This window comes from Chlorocebus sabaeus, chromosome 8 (genome assembly GCF_047675955.1).
Source record: "Chlorocebus sabaeus isolate Y175 chromosome 8, mChlSab1.0.hap1, whole genome shotgun sequence".
Lineage (NCBI taxonomy): Eukaryota > Metazoa > Chordata > Mammalia > Primates > Cercopithecidae > Chlorocebus > Chlorocebus sabaeus.
Genome location: NC_132911.1, coordinates 10,260,582 through 10,285,790, shown reverse-complemented (window position 1 = coordinate 10,285,790; position 25,209 = coordinate 10,260,582). Strand labels below are relative to the sequence as shown.

The window sequence follows — 25,209 nt, the reverse complement described above, 5'->3', positions numbered from 1 at the left end:
AGTGTTTCTTGGGCACTGCTGGATTCAGGGCAACTAGACATGGGGAGAACAAGTCCCACCAGCCAAAAGCAGTCCTCCTGAAACCACACAGCCCGCGAGGGTCGCAGCAGAGGTGCCCATCCAGCTGAGTGGCTGCACGAAGGGTGACCCGGGCGCGGCCCTTCTCCCTTCGAGGTCATTTCGGCTCTTGTCAGTTATTGGGTGTTTGTCCCAGCAGAAGTAGAATGGCGATCTCCAACCCTTTCAGCGCTGGCCTTTGCTTCCAACAATGCACCACGATAAGCTTAGAAAAGAAGCAGTTTTTGTAAATTTCAAGAAGCGGAAAGCTTTGGTTTAAACAGAGAGAAAAGGAAAAAAGGGGAAGAGGAGGAGGAGCGGGAAGAGGAGGGGAAGAAGAAAAAAGAAAGAAGAAAACGAAGAAATAAACCGTCGCTTGCAGTTGGTGTTTGATTTCTGAAGACCATACTGATTGGAAAAAGCCATCATTTGGGCTGTCTTTCAGGGAAAAACTTACCATTCTGATAACGTTCCCCTCAAACTAAAATACTTTTGTGGTGGAAAAACTACACTGGCAGTGGCTTGGTTCAAGACTCCCACCATTTTGATAAGGGTTTTTAGCTTCAGGACAATTTGTTTCCTATTCACTAAGAATTCCTTTCGCAGATAGTTTCGGCACTCCTTGTATATGGAGGGATGGGGCCGTGACCCGAGTTGGCCTGGACTGAAGGACAGTAGGACACGCTGCTGCTCCCTTTTCCGTAGTTTTTCTTAAAGGCCTGGTTTTGTTTAGATTGAGGACGGTTCCTGGCAGTCCCTCCTCGCCGTTGCTGCAATGCAGGGTATTTGCCGCTCATCTTGCGGCATGGGGGGAGGGGAGGAGAGCATGGTTTTGTAACAGGCTCTGCAGGCCTGAGTGGGAACGCCTTAAATGATGAGGCCCGGGTTAAAAAAGAAAAGAAAAGGAGAGAGAGAGAGAGAAAAAAAAAAAAAAAAGCAGCTGATGCTGAATTAATAGTTAGAGCATACCCCTGGGGCTTGCTTCAACCAGGGGGCCAGGAGTCCTTTCCCCTCCCCCAGTCACGGATTTCATATCTGTTTTTAACCAGTCTGATCGGATGCTGGGACATTTGTGATGGCGTCTTAAAACCTAAACCCTTGGGCTTAAGTGTTGTCTATGCTCCTGATCAAACTCACCCCAAATACTAACACGTTAAGAAATTATATTGTAAAACCTCCCCAAATCCGATTGACTGGACTGTTTGGGGCCCATATGGCCGGACAGCTGTGCTGCTCCACGTGAAAAGACACCATGGTCCCTCCTATGGTATAAAGCAAGGGTTCCCCAGAGAGCTCAGACATGACCTAAGTATTAGCTTAGCCTGGGGTGAAGACTGAGTTAAATCTCTCACTTCTTGGAGGTTAAAATAAAGACAACAACAAAAATCAAAAGAGATGCACTTTTGAATTCATTGTATATTGTGTGCCTCCTGCTGGTCCCACCAAAGGAAGGAAGGACAACCCGAGAAATAAACTCTCTGTAGCTTACCACAAGCATGACGTTAGACAAACTGAAGACATAGGAAAGAAATATATTATTTGCCAAGCGTACCATGTGTCAGTGACATTTGTGGTTCCCTGTTCACAGAAGCAGGGTTCTGACCTCAGCCGATGCCTGTGTTAACCATAAAGAACAGCCATCAGAGTGCAATTTCCATGGTGAGAAGATGAAACCGTGCTTTAAAAAGGAAAACCCATTATGAAATGCAGCCGGATTTAATTTTTAATATGATGGCGGATCCTCTAACGCATTCTTTGCTGGTGTTTGCATTCAGGAGGAGTGATTCATTCTGTGGCAGAAATCAAAATAACATTCTGCAGTACTTTTAAATGTGCTTCTCGTTTTTAAAGGTGTCTTGAAATAGAATATTCTATAACCTTTCAGTGGTGGTGGCTGGAGAAGCGGAATACAAAACTCTGTTCCTAGTGAAATGCTCAGTCTAGATAAGACCCAGCTTGTTCTTACTTATCTGTCTGTGCATAGCCCCTTGCAGTCTCTTCAGGCCTTAACAAATGTTTTAAAAATAAGGGAGAGAGAGAAAGAGAGAGAGGAAAACCCTCACAAATCAATCTGGAAAGTGAAATGAGGGGAAAATAGTGGTTAGATGGTTAGATACATAAGCTTTTAGTCCAAGTCAGTCAACATTGTTTTGGAAAATTATTTCAGTAGTGAAACTCCCTCATTTGAAACCTTTATATACAGTAGCAGGTACTGACTTGTTTTTGTGTTCCTTGAATGTCAGTTCACATTTTTGGAAATAGCTACAGAGAGTTCTGCAGTTACTGTGTTCTTAAAAAAACAATTTTGGAGGTATTATTTGCGTGGCATAACTAATGATGGAATCCTGGAGATTATTTGGTGCCCCCCTTACTACTATAAAAGAGTAGAGCAGGGCCCAGAGAGATGGAAAAAGAGCTTCTAGAGACCATGTGGGTGGTTTGTAGCAATTTCAGTGGTGAAGTTAAGAACAAAACCTGGGTCTCTTCATTGCCAGCATGTATTTTTTCCTCATGTATTTGAACATGAAAAGCTTCCTAAAGATTTTGGGAAATAAAAGAAATAGTTGACCCTAGTGAGTTCATTTAGTGTTTAGCTTGGGTTGAATTTTGAAATCTGATTTTTTTTTTTCTATTTAAATATCTCTAGTTTTAGCAATATTTCAGGAGTCATTTAGGAAAACACACCCAGCCAACCTCTTGTGACCCTGGAGGGACAGGGCAAGAGCCACACACAGTGTCAGAGCCTTTGACCCAGTGAATTAAGTGCCACAACGTGTCTAGAAAATAATCACGTTAAAGCTAGGACTGGGGTTCTGAGGAAGGACTACCCCAGCCCAAGACAGAGGCATGGGAAACATAGTGTTCTTTCACAGTCATTTTGGGAGCAAGAGTCTGTGACACAAATTCAGTCTATCAGGTGACAGTCAATTTGTTTTGTTTCTGGATTACTTAATAAATTAGTTGTATTGCACAAAAAAGAATTTATTTAAAAAAACCTGAAAGAAAAATAAGCTGTGGTCTCGGACACGTGTGTGATCTTGGGCAAATAAGTCACTTTCCTTGTTTTCTATCCTCTTCTTCAACATGAGTAGATGATGTCTAAAGTCCTTTTCAACACGAATAGTGTATGTTTCTATTGTTTTTTTTGACAGAATCCACATGTTTCTGAGTCTGGAAGATACTGTCTCCCTTTTAAAATCTATCTGGCGGACACTGTGTTGAGGGCCTGAAAAGTTGAACATGGAAGCTTTGAGAAAAGTTGTGTGTGTGTGTGTGTGTGTGTGCGTGCGTGCATACATTTAAGTGGCATTCATCTGAAAGTATAGCCATCTTTATTTTTGATTACCCTCTGGGTTAGGAAAAGGTCTATCAGGTGAAAGCATTTTTCTATTGCCCTCAGCTCGCCCAGCACAGTATAACTGAATGCTTTCTGTGTTTTCACCTAAGCAGATTCGACCTGCGTCCTGTAGCAGATTTAAAAGCCCTCCCCTTTAGCGCCCATCCTGACCTAGATTGCAGGTTGAAGGCTAATGATTCATTTGCAATGCTTATGATGGGCATCTACTGCAGGGGTTCCCTCTCCGCTCCTTGTTCCAAAGGAAACCCTGTTACCCTTATCATCTGATATTACCACAAGTAAATATTTTTGTTCAATTGCCACATAGGGCATGCAGCTCTTTCCTAATGAATTATCTGCCCCAGGGAGGCGAACTATAACTCACCAGCGCTTCAGGCAATTTTTAGCATGTGTCAGATTGTGTTTGCGTTAGAGAACTTGGACTGTGTTTGGGTGCAGGCAAACTGTTTTTCTTTTTCTCTTTGTGCAGAGATATACAATTCAACATACCTTTACAAGGAGAAAAGCCTTGCCCGTGTTTGAGTCTGATGGGAGCATGAAAACAATGTTCTATATGCATAAAGCATGAGACCATGGAGAGGATGGAACGCTCGTATTCCGATGCCAGATATTGTTACAATGCAAACTGGACAAGGCTTTCTTTGAATTTCATTTAGAAGCAGCTACCATGTACTATACATTATAAAATCAGAGCATTCCACTTGACAAAATGGCCTTGACTAATAATGAAGTGCCGATTGGTGTGCTCATTAAATATACAGATTTGAAGCAGAATTAGTAGAAATGACTGAAATGGAAATCTTGTCAATCATAAATGAGGCAGCTGACAAGTTAGAAGGGGGAAAAACCCTCAAATGTGATTCAGATCTTGTAGGTTTGTGTCTGAGGATGATTTAAATAAATTTGGACATTAGGTGGTGACAAGACAAAAATGAAAAATAGCATCTAATTGGGCAAAAAGACTGTGGTAGGCCTGGGGGATTGTGAAAGAAAAAAAAAAGGAGATGGAAAAAGGAAAAAGGAAGAACGAGGGGGTCGTTTGCAGGATAGCTTGTTTGTAATGAATGAATGAAAAGATGAAATCTAGAATATTTATTTCCCAGTAGCCGACACTCAGGAGACATTTAACTATTGTTCATAAAATAAAATCAGTGTCCCTCCTGTGTTCAGCAGCATCAAACAGATTATCTGCATATATAACTCTGCTGGGAGGCGAGAGTGTCGTCAGCTGGAAGTACAGTGTGGGGAACATTGGCTTACTTTCAATCTTTAATTTCAAAATGCAGTAACTAGGCATTTAAAAACATTGTACATAAGACAAAGGGCCACTGTGTGGCAGCTCCATGCCAGCCGCGGGGCTAGTTAGATGTTTTTCTTATATTATCTACAATCTCACAGTCACACTAACCCCATGTTACAAAGAGGTGACTTTCTCAAGTGCAGAAGCTGGCATTGGGATCTAGATACCACTGGCCCCAAAGACTCTCCTTTTTCCATTACAACTGCATGCTGAAGGCTTCCCAGAAGGAATAAGAATAACATTATATAATGTAAAGCTGATATAAAAAATGCTAAGCGTTTGTCCTGCCTCATGTACCAAGTTGAAACAAGCAGGGTGAGGCTGACAGAGCAGATGAAAAACATCACTTAAGATCTTTCTCTTCCTGCTAAACTCTGTTGTACACTATGCAAATATGATTGCAAAAGTGGAACATTATCAACACTTTAATGCTAGTTATCTTTCAAAGATGATACTCAGAGTAATCAACATAAACTTAGTATACTGTATCTAAATAATAAAAATGTTGGCTTGCATCATTCTGACATCCTCAGTACGACCTAGAAAGCCGATCAGTATGATATATAGTGATAATAGCATTCTGCGTTTAAACAGCATCCTAACAGTCACAGCGTTTGGCCACCTGGGGTGGGGCGGAGAAGGGAGGTTGGGAAATTGAGGACTTAGTAGCCCATTTGGGGGCACATTGCCCAGAGAAATTCTTGGGGTGGCAGGCTGTAAATCAGGATGAATGTATTTCTGGATGATAATCCCATTTCCAGTCTCCCCTAAAGCCGGGCTGATAAGGCAAGACCCCCACTTGGCAAAGATGTTCCCTGGTTTTTGGTGCCTGGGCAGATACCCTGAGTTGACAGTAAACAACAGAAAACAAGGGATAGAAAAAGCAGGAAGAATTTTTTTTTTTTTAATGATGGGAACTTCATTTTTGTGGGATTTGCTTCTCTGTATATTTTATATATATATATATTTCTTTGAAATGATGGAGCTGCCGGGGGACAGGAAAAGATGGCGTTCATTACAAATTCCTTACTAGTCATTTGTCTACAACTACAAGATTAGCAACAGAGTTCCCTGTCCAATAAAGGAGGCAGCATGCTGGCAAAACGCTATGCGGTGTGAGACTGCTGGCCTGGGAGGCAGGAGGCCTGGATTCTCGTTCTAGGTTTGCCACAGACAGAAACCTTCGGCTAAATTATTCCCTCCCAGGTAAATGAAGGGTGCAGGGGCTCTTTCTACCTACCCTGTGCTCCACCTTCCTCTTTGTTCTGTTTCTTGCTCCCCCTTCATGAGGCTCCCTCCGGACTCCTCAGCCAATCTGCTTGTAGGGCAAGATCTCAACTCAGCAACTAGCACCTCACTATGTTTATTCTCTTAAGGGAATTTTTAAAAGGCCGGACCGTCAATTAATATTTTGAGAACCCCTAAGCAGGCGAGCCATGGATGTTTGGGGGAGACAGAGGATGCCTTCTGGGCACTGCTGAAATGGCGCTGGTTTTGTGTGGCTCCTTGGCCCCTTCTGCTGTAGATGGGACACCCTATGAGAGAACAAGCATGGGTCTCAGAGCCAAGACAGATTAGAGTCCACATCCCAGCTCCAGGGCCTACCTCCTCGGTGACTTTGGGCTAGTTTTCCATGTGCACTATGGGGACAATGATAGTCTCGATACCATAGGGCTGTTGTTTACTGAGATAACACCCAGTGAATGCCAATTTTGTGCGTCTCCACCTTTCTGCCTCTTTTCTAAAAGGTGGACCAAAGTGAGCTACTCGGGAGGCTGAGGCAGGGAGAATTGCTTGAACCCGGGAGGTGGAGGTTGCAGTGAGCCAAAATCACACCACTGCACTCCAGCCTGGGCAACAGAGCAAGACTCCATCTCAAAAAAAAAAAAAAAAAGATGGACCAAGGTGAGCCTGAGGACTGCAGCTCCTGTCAGTGGTTCCCAGCCCCAGAAGAAGAGCCGGCAGGTGCCAGCAGTGAACTGCCATGCTCCATGCCATTCTCCAGCCTGTGTGGTCCATGGCTGGCCCCAGCCTGAGCCAAAGGGAAGTTCGGGGAAAGATTATTTCATATCAGTCCCATCGTTGACCCACCATGTGACTGAACAAGCCTTGTCAGAATAGCACAGAAGGAAATGGGGAGGCACTGCTACCGCTCTTTCCAGAATTTCAGGAGGAGCTTTTAAAATCCTGAGGCAGAGTGTCAGAAACTCCTGCAGAAATGGAGCTTGAACAGGAGCGGGGGACATGGCCTTTCTCAGCTGATTGGTGGTCTTGACACCATTGTGTGTGGGGTGGTGGGAGACCAGAGAGAATCTTAGAGCTGGCAGACAAGGAGATTGAGGCCCAGAGAAGTGAAGTATCTTCCTAGCCCAAGGCCGCAGAGTTATTGATCAGGTAGCTAGAAATCAAAGACAAAAGCACTGCACAACCTCGCAGGAAGCCAGAGGAAGGGACCGATGAGAAGAGGTAGAGTTTTGTGTTGAGGGAACTTGGACAGTCTGTTGCCTTCCTTTTTCACTGAGCCTTAGCCTGGCCCTGCTAGAACCCCAAACGTTTGGAACTTCCCTTGTAGAGAGATAATAGTTACACCTGTGTTCGAGTCCTTGTCAGGATACAATGACACAGTGCATAAAGAAATATTTAACACAGTGCCATGTCATAGTACGTGCTCAACAAATATTAGCTGAAGATATATTTTACCTAAAAAAAAAAAAAAAAAAAGGAAAAGAAAGAAAAGAAAAAGGCAACCATTGGCAAAGAAAGGCTGTTAGTATAATTGGCTTTACTCTGGATAAAAGCCAGAGAAGTTCTCCGATGTTTTGTGGGTGATAGTTTAGCAAAAGATGCTGATTTTCATCATGTTTTACAAAGGTTTAAGAAACTCTCTTTCTTTTGGGGGACCTGATCCTTAAAGTTAATGTCTGTTTTCAAGGAAGTATACCCCACAGTAGCCACTTTATCAACATTCCACTGCCGGTACAATGTATTAACATGAACCATTACAAGAAGAAAAAGAGAAGATTTTAGATATAAATGTGAAATTCCTTGGCGATGTCTAGGAGAGACAAGATGAAATTCAGAACTTGTTTGATGTGATGGAACAACACAGGCTGAATGAGAGAAAGGTCCAGTTTTTAACATCCTAAGGGAGAGAATGTAAAAAAAATCCTGATAATTCCGAAAAATAGGGTCCAAAACCCCTCGTTTCTGGCAAGAAGCACCCTGACAACCTCCTGGAAATTAGTAGCTAAAAATTTTAGACAAGATATTAGAGTATCCTTTTAATTGCCTCATAGAGCTTAAAGGAAATAATATAGCTAGATCAGAAAGAAAATCTAGCTATATGCTGTTTACAAGAGATTCACAAAAACATGAAACAAAAATGATGGAAAAGTAATGATAAGTAAACACTAATCAAAAGAAAGCTGATACAGTTTTCTAATGTTAGATAAAATAGACTGGAAGACAATAAACATTGTTGGTGACAAAGATGGGCTGTATATAATAAACAAGGGAAAAAGAACAACTACTTAGGAGAACAACTGTAAACTGGTATGTCCCTAGAAACATAGTTTCAAAATAGAAAAGCCAAAAAAAAAAAAAAAAAAAAAAAAAAAGAAGCAACTTTGGGGAGACAAATGACAAATTGGAAATATAGTAAGAGCTTTTAATGCACCTTCCTTGGTAATTGATTAAAAAATTTGGAAAGGATATAAAAGATTGGAGCAACACAACTATCAAACGTACTGTAACAGACACATTTGGGAATTTTCTTCTCAATAATTAGAAAAATCACATTTTTTTGAGCATACGTGGAACATTTATAAAACTTGATTATGTTGTAGCCCACAAAAGAAGTCTCAACAAATACTGTGATGTCGTATCATACAAACCAACTTATTTGACTACAATATAATTTAGTTAGAAATAATTAACCCCCCCCAAATCACATGCTTCTCTCCATAAATCTGGGGGTAGAGGTAAAGGCATTTCTAAATAACTCATTATTCCAAAAAGAAATCATATTTTAAATTCTTGATTAATTAATTTAATGACTACTTTTTAAAATGTTGTGTCATGGAGTTACAGTAACACTCAGAGGAGAACTGACAGTCTTAAAATACTTATATTAGTAAAGAAGAAAGACCAAAGATTGAAGATTTAAGTGTTCAACAAAGAAGCTGAAAAAAAAACCCAACAGGATAAGCCTAAAAAAAAAACAAGAAGGAGAAAGACAAAGGTAGGAAGAACAAAAGGGGAAAAGATGGTGAGATTTCGATCCTAATACCACTTGAAAAAGACCATAGCTGGTTTATTGATGAGGAGAAACATCCTCCACTGCAAGTATCTTCCCCTCTGAGCTGATTGTCATCTTTCCTCTGAGGGCCTTTCTCCCTGACTCTGTGTTCTCTTTGCAGGGGGCTAGTTTGGTGTGTTCTTCCTCTCTGCAGCCTTCACATCTAGCCTACGTGCTCTGCGATTTTACCGAATGACTTTTCTCCTTCCGTGCTATTTGTGTATTTTGCCCTTTATGCTAGATTATAAAGTCTTTGAGATAGAAAAGGTATCTTTCTCACCTCTGCTCCCCCACAACACATAAACCAGGACCTCATGCAAAATAGCGACCTGGCATCTAGATGTGTTTGAAGTGGAACTGAATTTGTCGGCAGAGTTTCGGCTTACAGGCAGAGGAGGACATGGGAGGAGAGTGGAAGTGATTTCGGACTCTCCCAGATTTGGGGATCTGGTGATCGTTTGGAAGAAGTTACCTTCAGCAGCAAGCGGTGCTTTCCTGATGTGTGGGCCGTGATTTTGTGGCTAAGAAACTAAAGAAAAAAGGAAGAATGAACGAAGGAAAAATTTCCTAAACCCTTCTTTGGAGAGGAAACACATCCCTTCAGCTGTTGGTTTTGTAGAGCCACCTACTCTGTTTCTGAGTTCTGAGTCCTGTCGGGTAGCACTGGCTGAGGAGTGGTTAGGGGTAGGGTAGGTGATTTTGGAGTAGGGTGCTAATCTGGGCTGAAGTTCCGCCACTACATTTTTCTTTTTTTGTGGTAAAATATACATGACATTTGCCATCATAACCTTTTTAAGTTGTGTAATTCAGTGGCCTCAAATATACTCACATGCGGTGCAACCACCACCACGATCCATTTCCAGAACTTTTTTATCATCCCAAACCGAAACTCTATCCCCACTGCTTTTTTTTTTTTTTTTCTGTGCAACTTTGGTCAAGTTGCCAGTTTCTTCATCTGTAAATCAGGGCTAATCGTATTATGTACTGAATAGGATTATTGTCAGGATTAAATGACGTAATGCATGAAAACTGCTTAACATAGTGCCTGGCACTGTGTTTTATTGACTACACACTGAATAAATGTTACTATAGGAAATGGCAAGAGGAAAGAGAATTTAAATCGTTTAGAGCCAGCAGAGGGACACAGTAAATTTTCTCCCAACTCTGAATGATTTGAATTGATGATTAGTTCCTGGAACGCATGCTGGGCAGTTTTGATGGGGCTTGACTGGAACTATAACTGTTGGCAAATAACCTCTCCAAAGCTGAAAGGTATAGGGCTGGAGGAGGTTATTTCTAAAATCCTTCCACCACCAGTGCCACATCTAGCATGTCATGGAAACTCAAGATAATGCTTGAGTGAGTGAAGGAGTCAATGTCTACATACACATTTCAGTGCTTGAAGGGAGGATGCAGATCATTTTCTCTTAGTCGTCAGTTTATCAGTGAGAAGGCTGAGACCCAAATAAGTAGGCTGACTTATTCAAGATCATACCATCAGGGGTAGAGCTGGTTTAAAAAGCCAAGATTCCTGAACACATTGTGCAATCTTAACTTGAAACAGAACCCAAAGAAATGGGAGAAAAATTGGAGAAAACCTCAAAAGCTCATGCAGTTGCTGAGAGTCAAGATCTCCAGTTTTCAATGTCATTTTCCCTTCTCTGACTGCACATCTGATCCAAAGTGTTGCAGATAATTGCTTTTTGTTAAGGAAAGAACATCCCCTTCCAGTTTAGGAGCAATGGTGATTCTAGTAAGGAAGATCATAGAAAATAACTGTTTTAAAACCATAATTCTTAGGGAAACTAGAAATTTTTAAGAGACCTCAAATAGCTTGTACTGTTTAACCTTACCTAGGCTCATTCTGCTTCCTGGTTAGGTATGCATAGTAATACCTTGCAAAGCCGTGGTGAGCATTAAATAACATAAAGAACGTGACAGTGGCTTGCACACAACCTGGCATATGGATGGCGTTCAGCAAATACTTCTTGCAAGAAAAGGAGGATATCATTGATGAAACACACTCTCCAGCCCTATCAACAGCCCACTTGACTCTGCTGGGAAGACTTGCTGGTGCCGTATACACTTTGTTTGCAACGTGACCTGGAGAGTAACCTCGGGGGAGGAGGTAGCCACTAGGACGGAGCAATTTATAGCAAACACGTGCTGCTGTTTTGCTGCGGCGCCCCAGGTTGCAGTTAGTGAGAAATGGCTTCCCATGTTTACTGGAAACATCGAGACGTGTCTCAGTGACACTAATGCTGCAACTGCAGGTTTCAGTCTCATACCCGGGGACACAGGTCACTCGGCACAGAGGCAGTCACTGCTTGCCCATGTAGAGCAATAGGAAGAATCCTGTACCAGGAATCAGAGCACTGGGTTCCAGAGCTGACCACTTAGGAGCTTTGTAATCTCACGGCTTGACCTCTCTGAACCTCAGAATCCTCTTCTGTGAAACAAGAGGCTTGAATACATGATTTCTGACCCCTTCCCGCTTGAAAACACTATGATCTATTTAGTTATTGCACTCACAGCTTTGCAAGTACTGCTGCTCAGTGAAAATGAAAATGTAAGTGCCATACATGTGTACCATCACACACACGCGCGCGCACACACACACACACACACACACACACACCCTTCTAGACCCAGATTCTCCACTCAGGGAAATAGCACGAAAGAAAACCTGATGCCCCAGCGAATAGCCATTTTACTCACCACCTTTAGAATGACATAGCCCAGATGCTTCTGGGCTAGAACCTCATCCTCCTTGTGACTCGATGCTTCTGCTGCCAAATGAGGTAGGAACGGTGCAATCTGATTTCCACCCCCTAGAGCAACTGCTGCTGCGGCGCTGCGGCCGCCCCTGCCTTTTCTACCATGGATGCTGCATCAGCACAGAAATGCTGAGCACAGCACATTTCTGAGCTTTGGGAGGCAGACCGGATTGCTGCAGAGGGAAATGGGTTTCCATTCTTCTCATGACTAGTTCCACCCAGCGGGTACTAGTGGTGGGGGAACATTTACTTTTAAACATTGCAAGCCCCAAAGGGATGAATGTGAGAAACCTTGGCTTTTGCCCAGATCAGAGCCCTTTTTGCAGTCAGATTGAATCGCTTGGGATTGTGATCTCTCTTCCTGCTCCAGACCTGCAGAGTAAGGCGACATTTCTAAGTGTTTGTTGATGGTAATGATGACAGGGTCTTTAAAGCATCCTAGGGCAAATGCCAGCTTTTTTCTTAAAGCGTGACATTTCTGCAAGCTTCTAGGGTTCAGGGCGACATCATTCAGGGATGATGGAATGAGCTATTCTTTGTGGTGCTGGCTTTCCTGGCGTAATCTATTTGGAGTAGAACAGGACAGAGCCTAGGACTCATTAGCTTTGGGAGAGGAGTTTGCGTTTTAATTTCCACAGATGTCTCCCTGAATTGCTCACTCAGCTTTTGGGGTACCAGTTCTATTGGCTAGTCTTCCCCTCCACATAAATCCTATAGCCGATGGTCTCTGGGCATTTTTGCCACCCTGAGGTTCAGTTTTCTCATCTGCAAACTAATATGACTTGCGGTGTGATTATAACCTGGACATCCTGCATGTGTACCCCAGAACTTAAAATAAAAATAAAAATTAGAAAAGGAACTGTTTAGATGACTTATGAAAATGTTCTCTAAATCTTTTTATGATCCCCATTAGTAAAAATTTTACTTTGCACCCCAATGTATGTATATTTATATATTTGTAAATTATATAATGCACTTATACCATTAGCCCAATATCTCAAGTCTTAATGTACACGTAGGGTAAGGTTCATTATTAATAATAGTAGATGTTAAATCACATTTTTAACCATGTGATAATTTTAAAAATTTTTGGCCAACTTCATATTGGATCTGAATAAGTCATCATTGTAATCTTGCAATGTGGTTGCAAAGAGCTCTAACCAGGAATAGACCTGTCAGCTCTACCTTGTCTGGTTGCTTGTGTTATTAGTATTCACTTTCATTAGGGATTTCTTTGCAGGAATCTTTCTAAGCCAAGCATCCACTTTGTCGGGGGTGAGTTTAACTAAAACCAGTTTGTGTAATCTGAAACTTCATCTACCCCTCTCACATTGTGGAACTCCTGTTCTTCCGTCAGGATAATGTGTTTCCTGGAAGTGACGCTTGGGCTACTGACACACAGACAGAAAAAGTCATCAGTGTCAACCCACATATTGAATATTAATAAAGCTCCCTTTCTGATATTTTGGATTATAGGGAGCTCTGGTATTCTCCTTCCTGCACTTCCATGGATGGTTCTGCATATTTCCTGGGGTAGCTGCTTGCACCTTTTTTTTTTTCCCTTTGAAACCACTGAGTTAATGGACATAAACATGCTTTGTAAGTTGCCAAAATGGGCTAAATCAAAGAGAGGATGCTGATATCTAGAAGAATTTCTTCATGTGTAGAGCTGTACTCACCTAAAACTTTAAGGACACTTTCAGGAGGGATAGATCTCATTGGTGCTCACAATAAGAATTGGCCCAATAGGCCAGGCACGGTGGCTCATGCCTGTAATCCCAGCACTTTGGGAGGCCAAGGAGGGCGGATCACCTGAGGTCAAGAGTTCAAGACCAGCCCTGCCAATATGGTGAAACTCCGTCTCTACTAAAAATACAAAATTAACTGGGTGTGGTGGCACACACCTCTAATCCCAGCTACTCTGGAGGCTGAGGTGGGAGAATTGCTTGAACCCAGGAGGTAGAGGAAGGAGAATATCTTGAACCCAGGAGGCGAGGTTGCAGTGAGCCGAGACTGTGCCACTGCACTCTAGCCTGGGCAAAAAGAGTGAAACCCCATCTCAAAAACAAAACAAAACAATACAAAACAAAACCAAAAAAACACAAAAGAATTGGCCTGATTCTTCCTAGTTTGTGATTGGAGTCCTGGGCAGGGTAGGCTGGTCACATGGTCATATATAGACATTTCTGACTCCAGCGGTGCCCCCTGCACGACTGCTAGAAATATCTCAAATGCAGATCCCCATTCTTCATTCTTCAGATTGGAGACCCAGGAGAAGGATGCCTTCTGGGATTTAGTATGACCATAGGATTATAAACAGGAAGAATGAAAAATGCTTCCATACTGTATTCTCAGAGGGCTTTGTTGAGTTGCAGAGAACCAGAACTATCAAAACAGTTCTAGGATTTTAGACAGAAGTCTCAAAAGTCCCACCCTGGATCTTGAAAACATCAGTTCTTTCTTCAACAGCACTTAGGTTACAGGGTTCTGATATGAAATAAGTGGGATCAGGTCATAGTGGGTATTGAGGCAGAAGAGATGCTGCTTATGATCTGACAGACTTAGGGAGAGAGAGAGAGACAGAATATTCATAAATTATGACTTAGGCCAGGCTTCACAGGGCAAGTCTCTGTCGCTCACCCTGGGATGACATTCATGGAGGGGGCGGGGGGCAGGGGCACAGACTTGAAGTCATTGCGCCCTGCAGATTTTCCTGGAGAAATCTAGAACCCCAGCTTTCTCTGGAATAGAGTGATAGTCTCTAAGGGACTCTTCGATAGTTTTCAGGGTCACTCCAAGGGCAATCGAGAAAGACCCCCACCCAGAGAACAGTCTGGCTTGACCACTGGAGGTAGTGATTATCTCTGGAGTAAATTTGGCTTCAGGAAGAATAATAGGGTAGAAGAAGCTCAAGGAGTATGTGTTCTCCACCTCCAAAAGAGGAATTAAAACACCAAGAGATCATTCTAACCATATATTCACTGAAAAATAGATGGCACTTTAGGGCCTTCTTTCTTAATATGTTCTCTGGTAATAGCAGAACTGTTGCTGGGCGCGTGCTGCCTAGCAAGACTACAGTTCCCAGCTTATGTAGATATTAAGTATAGTAATGTGATTGAATTCTTGTCAATGGAATCTGAACCACTTCCAGGCCTGTTTATTAATAGAGTAGTGTGTTTTTATCATGCTGTATTTCTCCTTCCCCTGGCATAAACCTAGACATGATGATGACCAGCTTTGGACATGTGGATAATGATAATTCTTAAGGGATGGTTGAACAGTGATTAGATCCTTGAATCACTATATGGAGCAAAGCTGCTGTCCTACCTCCAACCCAAAACCTGGACTACTGTAGTGGATACTGTGGTAGGGCTTGCCAAGTCTTCCCCGTTAGTCCTGAAGCACTCGTTCTCCCAGATGCTGGGAGCATTCGCTGCTGATGGGTCACATTTGAATTCTTCTTTAGGAATTGCTCTTGGCCAAAGAGAGCTGCCTCACCAGAATTTCCACTCCCTCACCCAGGAGCATCCCACATCCAATGATTGGACAGTGCTAAGTTAAATTGGACATGCCTCAGTTTTAGACAACTCTAAAGGGACATCAGAGCCCCATGGGGCATTGGCTGAAGCTTCTATTGCAACTGCAACAAGCTTTCTGCCCAGTTGCTGCTCCAGGGAGTACTCCCCAGTAAACCTCTAGCATGCAAGCCCCCTAATTACTCTATTTCCTGAACCATCCAAACCAATATGCTACTCATATTGTGACTGTTACATTAATGTGGAGGAAAAAACCCTTATTTATTTACTAGGTCTCTACAGTGTTGTGTTTATTTGTTACAGCACCTCAAACTTTACCTTCTTTCAACTATTGAGTAGGGAGAAACAAACTGACCTGTGGATCAGATTTGACTCCTTATTCTGTTTCATCAGGAAATCATTTTTTTTTTTTTTACACTTTGAACTTCACCTCTCTTGGCCCTAATCTTATTTGTGAAATGAAGATGTTGGATTAGATCATTTTAAAGGTCTCATCCAACTTTAATAATCTGTGGTTATCTTCTTTCTAAAAAGTGTCTCTTCATGAGGATGGAGAGATACACAGTGACAGTTGTATTCCTTAAAATTTTCCACCCAAGCAAAAGATTTGGAATGTGACCCTCCATTGTGACCTCTCTTTTGCTTCTACTCATCCCTTCTCCTTACCTTCTGCCTGCACCACCTGTCCTCCATTTCTCTCTGATGCATCTCATCCACTAGCCAGAGAGGAGGTCCAGAAAACCTCAGTCGTTTCTTTGAGCTCAGCTGCTTCTGTATGCTTCCAGCTGAAATTCCATCTGGAGCTAATGTTGTAGGCCAACTCCTCCTGTGAAAGCTGCCTTTTTTCCATTGCACCTCTCCACCCCACACCCCAGGGGTGGCTTGGGCAGAACTGGCCACTGAGGACAAACATTGTACCTTTTCTTCCCTAAGTCAGAGCTCTTTTGCAATCAAAAGGCTCTTGATCATGTCTCTGGGAAGATGATGATATGCCAGGTGCTGTAACTAGCTACGGGGACCTGGCCCTGCCTTCATTGCACTTACATGCAAGCTCTTGAACAGTCAGAAATGGTTAACTTTTTATTTAATAGTGCTTTGCAGTTTATAAATTGTGTTTTTTTATTACCTCAATTCATCTCTATGGCAACTTGGTATTCTTCTTCTCATTTTAAATATAAAGAAAAAGAAGTTAAAATGACTGTCCTAAGATCACATCCTAGTTGGCAGAATTAGGATTGGAACCTAGGCCTTCTAACCTCAAAACTTGTACTTTTTTTCTTTCCCCTTTTGCTAACCTAGTAAATTCCTTCTCAAGATTTGTGGCTTGGTCCTCTAGGCAGGTCACTGGACTCCTATGAAACCTGGCTTATGTCTTGGTATGTAAGTTATCAGTTTGCAGTCCACCACTCATTCCCCCAACTAAGTTGGGAATGCCTTGAGAACAGAGCTTCTGTCTTAGTCATTATTGTGTTTCACTTGAATAACTAAATATTCTTGGTTGACAGTAAATTAAATGTGTTTTTCCCCCTATAATACCCAAACCCTTTATGCTGTGCAATGATGATAGCAATGAACATTGGTCATTCAATAGGAAGCTGTCCACGGGTGTGGCATTATAAGCCTTGAGAAATACCTGTTTATTGCCTTCAAAATACATTTCCCAAGTGGCAGTATAACTTTTCACTCCATGGCACACAAGGGTTTTCATTTTTCCTTTTTTTTTTTTTTTTTTTTTTTTCTAGAGACAGGGTCTTCCTCTGTCACCTAGGCTAGAGTGGTGTGGTGTAATCATAGCTCACTGCAGCCTCAAACTCCTGGGCTCAAGCAATTCTCCCATGTGATCCTCCTGACTAGCTAGAATCACAGGTGTGTACCACCAAGACTGGCTAATGTAATTTTTTTTTTTTTTTTTTTTTTTTTGTAGAGATGGGGTTTTGCCATGTTGCTTGGGCTGGTCTTGAACGCTTGAGTTCAAGTGATCCTCCTGCCTCGATCTCCCAAAGTGCTGAAATTATAGGCGTGACCCATTGCACCTGGCTGAATGTAAGGTTTTAAACGGAGTTCCACACTGACTTAAATTCACTCTGGTTTATAAAAGATGTCTCCCAGATGCTCTTCCAATAGGAGGTTGGAAAGGGGTTGTGGAAGAGGCCCAGTATAAGAGGGCAGCATTTGAGACGGGGAAAGGAAGATCCACTGAGAGAGAAAATGGGACTAGAAAAGTGGATTTTTGGAATGTTATTGGCAAATTATCTGACCTGGCAGTTTGGCTGATACAATTCTTGAAGCTTCAAAAATAATTTTTCTAAGCCTTCAAAAAGCTGGTTTCAGCGGTGGGAGTAAAGTCAGAGGTAGAGATTTAGGCACTTTGTCCCAATTCCGCCTTTTAAGCAGCTGAATTCCAAGCTTAGGGATTGCTATGACCTTAAAGCTAAATCAGAGACAGAACGTGGAGCAGCCTGGGAAGGTCCTTGTTGCCTCTGCTTGTTCCAGGCATCAGGTTGCGCTGCTTCAGCACCGAAGACAGCGCCCGGAGGGTCCCCTTGGAGACAAGCTGGGACCTCTGCCTGCCGCTGTTTAGACTGGGAAGTTCTGAATGTTTGATTCAATGTCCTTCGCAAGTTGTGCTGATGATTGAAACTCGGGATCTTAAGGAAGGCTCAGCACACAGAGGTGTAATTCAGATTCCTTTGGGGTTTCCTCCAGGCTTGGAATCATTTCCCTTTTGTCTATCCTTTGAGTTTTAAGCCTCCCTTTTCCTTTTCCAGCAGCCTGAGACACTCCTGTAAGAAGGAGGATAAAATCCTGTAGCATCTCTTCCTTCTCCTCATAACTGATCTCATTACTTTATGTCTAAGTAACTCTTTCTTTCCATGGACCCCTGGCCCTCTGATTTCCATGTGAGAGCTAGCTACATAGCTCTGGATTGAAGGGAAGGCATGGCAGGCCACTGAAGTATAATTGGCAGAGAATAGGATTCCAGTTTCTTTTCCATTTCCCAGGCAGTACATGAACCTTTCGGTAGGACTCATTTGGAGACATGGTGCCTTAGCTCAATGGGATGTTCCTCCTAGTAGGAAAGTTAAGCTCAATTTCAGATCAAGGTGGAAGATAGCCTCTACAACCCTTCAGGGCCTCAGAGATGCCACACATTGTACAATAAAGACAAGTTGAGGTTCTACCTCTATGAAAGGCTATTCTGGGTATAGGTCGACTTATTCACCAACTGCGTAATCCTGAGTGGGTTATTTAACTTCCTTAAGGGTCAGTTTCCTCAACTATAAAGGAGGATAACAACAAATACCTAAGTTATATGAAATTAATGGGATCATTTATGGGAAGTCGTTTTGTTAACTGTAAGGTAGGTAAGCCATAACAATTAATAATAACAGTTCCTACAAAGTCTTTGATGGGAAAGAATAGGCATTTCTGTCTCTTAATCACTGTGGGCTAGATAAATGTCAAATCACGCCCATGATGGAGTCTGCAGATAGTGATGTCAGGCTACTTCCAAGGGAAACTTATCATCCTGCTTTGAGTTGGTTATTGCCTTTAAACTTGGCTTTTGTCCATTCCATATTCAGAAAAAATGTTTACTTCCTCCATTAACTTAATAAGCCAGAGACACTCACACTGACACCATCGGTTTATCAGGCAGTCACAGTGTTGCTGGAAACAGCCAGTGACACATCCCCCCCTTGCCATTCCCCATGGGCAGGAAGACAGCTCAGGACCTTGCAGAAAGCCTGTGGGTCTGTATGAGTAATTGTCATGTGCTTCCACCCATCCCCCAGCTCCCTTCATGTCACTTCCACTCATTGCTGTCACATCTTTGGGATGATTTGACTTTCCTTTAGCATTCTTAAGACAGACTGCCTTGTGTTGCCCGGAAAGGAGGGAAAGCCATATCATTACTCAGTCTGAGGACAATGCAATTCTTGCCTATATGCTTCTATAGGCATTCAATCCCTCAGTAGTCATTCCATTGTGTCCTGGCATGGTTTGTGCAATGATCACTCTATTTCCCCCCTCTTTTTTTTTTAACAGTACCCCAATCTTGTTCGTGTGTCCTCCATTACCCATGTAACCATGCGCCTGTGGAGAGATGACCTCACCCTCAGCTCCAGAGTGGTTTTGACTGGGGAAAGGGTATCTTTCTCCTTGGCTGGTGGTTAGCACTGCAAGGTCTCAGGGAAAGGCTTCCTTGCCTCTAGAAGATGATGAAGGGTCTGGATGAGATGCTAAGAATTATTCCTGCCATTCTAGTATTAAAACCAACTCTGAGGATGACAGGGAAGAGAGATGAAAAGAACCTGAGTCCTTGGTGACACTGCCAAGCCACCAAATCAATCAATTCTGAAACCTGCATTTCTACTGGCCTTCCTGTTATGTGAGATAATAAAGTTCTTTATTGATTGAACAAGGGTTTCTGTTACTTGCAGCTAAAAGCATTCTGATAGACTCCGTTGCTCATCAGGAGATGGGTCTAGGTCATTTGTCAGAGACACAAAGCAAACTTGACCTGCTATTGAACCCCACAAGTAGTACCCCAAAATAATCTATGGAGCTTCTTCAACCAACAGCATTTTGAAAACTCACTCCTGCCACTCTTAGCCACATGTGTCAGATGACATTTGGTGGCAGTAGGTTGAGAACATAGTCTGCCAGTTTATGGATTCTATTTTATTAGGTGTTTGGATTCCTTCTTAATCATTGTTCTACTTCCTCTAGGTGCCAAGCCTCATTTTATAACTTAATCGCTTGATTTGTGTTGTTTGCTTTGGTAGGAAGGATGTCCTGTAGTTACACTGAACAAAGGTCCAACCAGGGTAGGAGATCTTTGGCAAGTATTAAGTTGGTGCAAAAGTAGTTGTGTTTTTTTTTTTTTTTTTGCCATTAAAAGCAATTATTTTTTGTGCCAACCTAGTAGAAGGACTCAAAACTCCTTGGAAGCCAGTTTTGGAGCCCAAGGTCCTGTGTATAAAGGGTTCCTTGGGGCAACATTTATTAGTCTTCCTGCAAGGAGCATTTTGAGATGATATCATGTTTACCCTTCTATGCAAGGGTCTTTAACTGATGACTTCTCAGCTGGAACAATAATTAGCTCCTCTTGACTATTGCCTGCTTCACAGGGGTGACAGACAATGGAGAAAACTATGTTTAGAGACTGCTTGATTCTTCACACCTGTAGATAGATGATTGATACACAACTAGATAGAAACTAGAAAAGAAATGACAGATGGGGAAATTGAGGAACAAAAGAGGCTATAAGGAGATTAATTCCATATTTCAAACAGATCTAGTAACAAAATACAGCCCAGAAATAATATGGAGCACTTCCCAAGTGCAAGTTTTTGTGGGATAGATACTTTCCCTGTCCTTCAGGATAGGGGGAAGTCCATGATATAAACAAGAACAAAGTTACTTTTAACAATGAAACTACCATGCCCGGCCTGCTCAGGGATTTTAGCTCAGGCGTGTTGGGCACTGAAGGATTTAAGTGTGAAAACTTACAGCTTCTGAATTATTAGAATGTTACTTAGCTCTCCAAGCCCTACGAGTTTGAGAGTGATTCTGACAAAACAGGTAGGTAGAGAGTTTAGTCTAAACATATGAATAAAACACTGGATGAATTCTTAATTAAATAGTGTCTAGGCTGGGCGCAGTGGCTTACACCTGTAATCCCAACACTTTGGGAGGCCAAGGTGGATGGATCACCTGAGGCCAGGAGTTTGAAACCAGCCTGGCCAACATGGTGAAACCCCATCTCTACTTAAAATACAAAAATTAGCTGGGTGTGGTGGTACATGCCTGTAATCCCAGCTACTCGGGAGGCTGAGGCAGGAGAATCACTTGAACCCGGGAGGCAGAGGTTGCAGTGAGCTGAGATCATGCCCCTCACTCCAGCCTGGACGACAGAGCAAGACTCTGTCTCAAAAAATAATAATAATAAAAATAAATAAATAAATAAATAAATAAATAAATAGTGTCTAATGTGCTCAATTTTTGAGTGTACTACTGATTGTGCTAGAATGTTCTAGAATTGCACCCCCAGGCCATTTCTTTCTTTTTAGTTTATATGCTGCCAAAGGCTGGGACTACTGGAAATTTCAAATGAATTTTCTTCTGCAGTTTGGGCTAAGAGCTGGGAGTGCTAATTCACAGATGCCTAAACAAACAACGTTTGACATCCTTGGCCTCACCTACAAAATGGGAAGCTGGTTACTAAAAAGCGTACTCTATAAGCAAGAGCTCTGTCACTTCTCCTATCGTTTTTGAGTGGTCTGGCCAAGTTGGAAATTGGTATGTGTCTCTGTTTCAGAACTCCCAACAGATCCCTCTGTATTGAGAACTGGTCAATGTGATGTAAACCATAGTTTCTAAGTATAAAAATGTGGTAAATTTGAGACATGGAATGCAAAGCTGAATGTTAAAAACATTTGGAATACAAGTACTAGAATATCAACACATAAAGCAAAGAGCTGGAGTCCTCCAGTACCTTATTTTAAGTAATCTAGGACAGAGAACCAGAGAGTGTTAGATTTAAAATGGACCTGTCCAGACTGTTCTCAGCCCTGAGTTTGAGGAAATATTAAGAAACTTGCTAAAAATCACACAGCTATTCAATGCAAGGAGAGCTGAGCTTTAAACCTGTCTGTCTGATTCCAAAGGGCATTTTCTTTTCACTGTATCATTGCACCAAGAGCAAGCAGGGTGATACAGGGCCTTAGTCCATTTGGGCTGCTATAACAAATAGAGATGTAACAGATTGGGAAACCAAGGAACAGACCATAACCAGCGTAGCTGATAAACAGCAGAAATTTATTTCTCACAGTTCTGGAGGCTGTGAAGTCCAAGCTCAAGATAGATTTGGTGTCTGGTGAGGGCCCACTTTCTGGCTCATGGTTGGCACTTTCTTCTTGCTGTATCCTTACTGGCAAAAGGGGTGAATGAGCTATCTGTGGTTTCCTTTATAAGAACACTAATCCCATTCTGAAGACTCCACCCTCATGACCTAACCACCTCCCAAAGACCCCACCTACTAATACCATCACCTTGGGGGTTACGATTTCAACAGGAGTTTTGGAGGGACACAGACCATAGCATGGAGAAAATCAAATGAGAGAATGATGAACAAAGCATATGCTGAGCATCTTATAGGGGGCATAGAAAATGTTCCTCACTGGAGTAGGAAAGAGGGACGTGATACCTAGAGGCTGTTTTGAACAGGAACTCCTTCCCTTCCATTTGCTTCATCTCTCTGGGCTCCTGTTTGCCCTTCTGGAAGATGCCAGGTGGGTGTTGAGTAGGAGGATAAACTTGGAACAGGGATGTCCTTCTCAGCTCTAATAGTCTATAGACGTGGGGACTTCTTTCTTTCTCTCTCTCTCTCTCTCGAGACAAGGTCTTACTCTGTTGCCCAGCCGGGAATGCAGTGGAACAACCCCAGTACTGCAACCTCCGCCTCCTGGGTTCAAGTGATTCTCTCACTTCAATCTCCCAAGTAGCTGGGACTACAGGTGTCCGCCACTACACTTGGCTAATTTTTTGTATTTTTAGTAGAGATGGGTTTCATCATGTTGGCCAGGCTAGTTTCGAACTCCTAACCTCAAGTGATCTGCCCACCTCTGCCTCCCAAAGTGCTGGGATTACAGGCATGAGCTACCACACTTGACCCTGTTTCTTGATCTTTTAAACTTGATGGTGCAAACCATGGCCCTCATGTAAATTCCAGCTTCCTTGGAACAGTGCCAGTGGCGTGATAGCCTTAGCTTTCATGCCAGGCAGGAGAAGAGAGGAGAGGGAGCAGGTTCTGCCGCAGGGGTGGAGGCATGAGCCTCACTCCTCATCTGACCCTACAGAGAACGGTCCCCATCCCCACTCTGCTCTCCCACTATGATCCTGGGGAGGAGAATGAGATCATGTCTGAAAAGTGAACAAGAAGCTGAATAACTTCAAGGCCTGCAAGTGCCATCATCTGTCTCTAATTTCTAATCCTCATTCAAAGACCAGATTGAGTTGATCTTTTAAAAGAACTGGTCAGGGTCAGCTCTTCTTTTTTTTTCCTTTTTTGAGACAGAGTTTTCTTCTGTTACCCAGACTGGAGTTCAGTGGCGCAATCTCAGCTCTTGGCTCACTGCAACCTCTGCCTCCCAGGTTCAAGCTATTCTCCTGCCTCAGTATCCTGAATAGCTGGGATTACAGGCGCCTGCCACCATGCCCAGCTAATTTTTGTATTTTTAGTACAGATGAGGTTTCACCATGTTGTCCAGTCTGGTCTTGAACTCCTGACCTCAGGTGATCTGCCTGCCTTGGCCTCCCAAAGCGCTGGGATTACAGGCATGAGCCACCATGCTCAGCCCTGAACTGGTCAGCTCTTGAATCAAAGAGCTGAACCCTCTTATTTTCCTCTTCTGGGTTTTCAAATGGTGACAAGAGCCCCTAATGCCATGGCAACGGGAGCTGTGGAAAACCTAACCCAGAAATGCGGGATGGAAGGGACTCCTTTGGAGTTGGCAACCTCTGAGGGACAAGAGGGTCACCTCCCTGAAGGTCTTTTTCTCCATTTTGACGTTGCCCACTGCAGCTAAGATTTTAAGGAGCAAAAAACATGGGCTCTGGTGTCACGCAGTGCTCAGTGTAAATGCCAGCTTTGATCCTTCCTGGCTTTGTGGTCTCTGAGCCGATGTTGCAGGATTGCTGTGTAGATTATGTCAGAGGATGGATACTTGGAAGTGCTAGGCACATATTAGATGCTCAACAAATAGAAATAATTGTGGCCTGTTTTGGGGTTGTTTGTTTGTTTTATGAGACAGGGTCTAGCTTTGTTGCCCAGGCTGCAGTTCAGTGGCACAAACATAACTCACTATACCCTCAACCTCCTGGGCTCAAGTGATCCTCCCACCTACAGGTGTGTGCACCGCACCTGGCTAATTTAATTTTTTTTTTTTTTTTAGAGACAGGGTCTTGCTATATTGCCCAGGCTGGTCTCAAACTCCTGGGCTCAAGTGATCCTCTTGCCACACCCTCCCAAAATGCTGGGATTACAGGCGTGAGCTGCTGTCCCTGGCCCTTTTTCTTTTTCTTCCCATCAGATGGGTAATGTGCAGACATCATATCATAGTTTGAGCGAGGCACACCTCACACAATAGCCTGAAAACCCAATCATCACGCTTATGAACCACAAAAGGATCTGGCCTGTTTTAACGACTGTTTTTTTTTTTTTTTTTTTTTTTTTTATCTCTTGCTCTAAGTTCACTCTGGCAGCCTCTGATGATGAGGTTCAAGATAGGAGTGAGAATAAGCATCCATATGTCAGGCTTCGAGCTGGAAAGATTCAGGGAAAACCTGCTGGAAATTTTTCTTGTTTATGTGGCTCTTCTCTTCTCAAGATATGTTGATAACGGAGGGAAGAGAAAATCTGCAGATGGAGAACTGGGAATCAGAATACCTGGACTCCTACAACCCTGACTCCCAGAGAGATCCTGGACCAGTCATTTCCTCTCTGGCTTTGGACTCTGCTCTGTCCTGTGGGTTTAAAAAGTTGAAAGCTCTTTAGAAAAAGCACATATTAGAGTTTGGATGAGATGATCCTCCTCTGCAAAATATCTTTCTACTTAGCTCTCTGATGACTGCAATTCTAGGCCAGCACCTCCTCCCCTGGAGTCTGGAGTGAAATAGGCGTTTGTCTGCTTGGACAAATGCAATCACTGATGAATCACTGAGTACATCATGGCTCTGGGAAGGCAGAAAGAGGAAAGACCAGCGCTGGGGTGAGAGGAGAAGAGAACACAGACAGTAGAGGCTGCCAGGCCTCAATATAGCTTCCACCTTCCAGCATTTGCCAAGGGCCAGGCCATTGGCCACCGACTGACAAAGTGTCT

At 42.9% G+C, this 25,209-nt stretch overlaps 1 non-coding gene across 1 annotated transcript; it reads right to left on the bottom strand.

The window, feature by feature from the left end:
• Nucleotides 1–24,414: 24,414 nt before the first annotated feature.
• LOC119618969 (small nucleolar RNA U13) lies at nt 24,415–24,518 on the bottom strand. Its single transcript, XR_005235311.1, has one exon. It is a non-coding gene; the product is annotated as a small nucleolar RNA U13 (small nucleolar RNA).
• Between the last annotated feature and the right edge of the window lie 691 nt (nt 24,519–25,209).